Source organism: Odontomachus brunneus, unplaced genomic scaffold (genome assembly GCF_010583005.1).
Source record: "Odontomachus brunneus isolate Ranch 3 - 2012 unplaced genomic scaffold, Obru_v1 Obru_scaffold_264, whole genome shotgun sequence".
NCBI classification, from domain to species: domain Eukaryota; kingdom Metazoa; phylum Arthropoda; class Insecta; order Hymenoptera; family Formicidae; genus Odontomachus; species Odontomachus brunneus.
This window is the reverse complement of record NW_022639714.1, coordinates 77,063-79,779: the sequence shown is the minus strand read 5'-3', so window position 1 is coordinate 79,779 and position 2,717 is coordinate 77,063. Positions and strand designations below refer to the sequence as shown.

General features: G+C 37.5%; 1 protein-coding gene across 2 annotated transcripts in view; it reads right to left on the bottom strand.

The window, feature by feature from the left end:
• The window catches only part of LOC116852976, a 50,834-nt gene that overhangs the window by 25,739 nt on the left and 22,378 nt on the right, over positions 1–2,717 (bottom strand). The gene's annotated exons all lie outside the window — the stretch shown is intronic.

Here is a 2,717-nt window from a genome sequence, read left to right as displayed (position 1 = left end):
AGAGAGAGAGAGAGAGAGAGAGAGAGAGAGAGAGAGAGAGAGAGAGAGAGAGAGAGAGAGAGCGCTACTGGATGCACGTTTTCAAATGCAAATGAGGCACGCGCGCTCTTCCTTTCGCGAAAATGTTATTATCGTTAGAAAGTAAGAATGCGCACGGCGCGTTCTTGCGATAGAACATCTGTCAGAATCTCTCCCACGTTTTTAGCGAGGATCAGGCAGGATGCTTGTTCAGCTCCGCGCCGCGTTCAATTTAGAAAGACTGGAAGCACTGACCACAGGCAACTTCGTTTTCTCGCTACTCGCGCATATTGCATTCCACGCTCGAAGGCACGAATTTGCCGACGCGAAAATTTTCAATTCTACTTCAATCGCGAGGGATATCGGAATAGCAGTTCGTACAACGGTAAGTGTTGCATTAATTGTTTGATTTGCAATACATATTTCATGTTAGAGATGGAGCCGTATTTTCAGTGGCACATTAAAAAAGCCACTTATAAATTTACTATTTATCAAACAAAATTACGTTTCTATAAATTTATTTTACTATCCAAGTATTATTGTTAATTTGAAACAAAGTTGAGATCAATATACATTATATTAAAAATATGAGTACTACATTTGTACATCAGTTTATCTAATAACAATGTACAGATAATAAAAAGAAGTATTTAAAAATAAGTATTAGTAGATAAGTATTTAAAAATTTAGAAGAATTTAGAAATATATGAATAAATAGTAAAATATGTGTATATGCATATATATTTCGAGTATTATTATAAATTATGAACTGTCCACCGCTGTATTTTGAAAACAAAAATTCAAACAGTCAATAATTCTGAAAATTTTGTATCTGTATATTGGTTTTTAATATCATAGTAGCTTTTCGCCAAAATCTCACATGTATTTCAGTAAATGTTACAAATAAAAATTAAAAGTAGCACACTAGCCTTAAGGAACAAGTATAAAAAATATCAACTTTAGTTGCAAAAATCTCAACTCTAGAATAATTAATCTCTTTTTAATTGCTCAAAGAAAGTTAAATAATGTCTCACAGTTTGTATAATGCAAGTCTCATCAAATTCTCGCGAAACATGTTTCAGGATACAACTACACAGAAAAAAATATTATTCTATTGCTAAGAAAAGAGTTTACTTTCTTTTTTTGAAGTAATGATTATGCAAAGAATATTTTGTATAATAATTTTAAAATATACTCATCACAAATTTAAGAAAGGCTTGTTATTATGTACTTAAAAGGAGAATTTTCTTCACAAAAAAAAGGAGTATTCTTTCACACTTCTCTTTTAATATCATAAAATCTCAACGAAAAAAAAGTTGTCTTGACTCTATGTAGTAAGCAAACCAAATTTTCCTTTTAATTTAATATTCTTCATTGCAATTCTAAATTTACTGGAATTCAGAATATGTTTTGAGTGAATTTGATGAACCTATTCAGATTTGCGGATATGTAAATTTACGAAATATTTGAAACAAGTAATATTTTTACAACAGAGTCCTTGAGATTAGACAGACGAATACGGTTTTGTTACCAGCTCGCGCGTGCCCGACAAATTATTTGAACGTAACGCTCATGTAAGTATCGTAATCATTGTGTTGGGGGAAAAAAGAGCCTTTAAGCGGCGATGGATGAAATTACAAGTAGAGAAACGACGTCGCAGCGCTTTATTTCGCATTGCGAGACATCGATATTCCATGAAGAGAGCCCGCGCATGAAGCCCATAAGAACCATAGAGAGCGTTTACTCGTGCGTGTCGGTACAAGTTCCGGACTTTCTTATGCACGGGGATGTACCGCACATACCGCCCTCGAAATTTAATGCAATTTCAACTCGCATAGCGCACACACATTCGATTGCTTCCCCACGGCTATTCATCTATCTTTCTTTCTCTCTCTCTTTCCCTCTTTCTTTCTCTCTCGTTTCTTCGGCTATCACTGATCGATAATCCCCGTCGATCTCGCGTGGTCTGGCGACGTACTGGAAATCAACCACCGGCGCGATCGGCGTGATATCGCAATCTATTTTCTAGAAAGTCCGACTTCGATTTCCCGATTCGACGTCTAGTAGAAAGTATAATAATACACCACCGTCGCCGCCGTCACACACGCGGGAAATCTTTACGCATGAATCGTCGACCGTGCGTCGACATGCAGAAACGTTTCCGCACTCGCTCGTTCCTTTTGCACCTCCTTCCCACGTGACATTTCGCTCGATCCGATCCGCGCGCTACCGATCACTGATACAACGTTACGAAAGCATCTCTTTCAAAATGCGATCCGTTTTTTTCGCATACGATATCAACAGTCCCTCGCGCTGTCATTGTGCATTGTCGACGTGCGGCGTGTTCCGAGCGTGCAATACGCGTGAGAAGTTACCTCTCCTCGTGCAACTTATTTTCGAAGAGATGCAGGAGATTGTCTTCATATATAGTCATATCATTCATCTGCTACAGAAGCACAATAAAGAGCTTACTGCACCGCGACTTTCGACATTATATATATTTATAGCTGCAAATCTTACATTAGTATTTTGTTCAATTTGAATCTCTGAAATTGATTTGAAGAGATAGTCTCATCATCTATCGATATTTATAAATGCGAGGCAAATGTTAGTCAGGTTTTAGCACGCGCACGCACGCACACACACACACACACACACACACACACACACACACACACACACACACACACACACACACA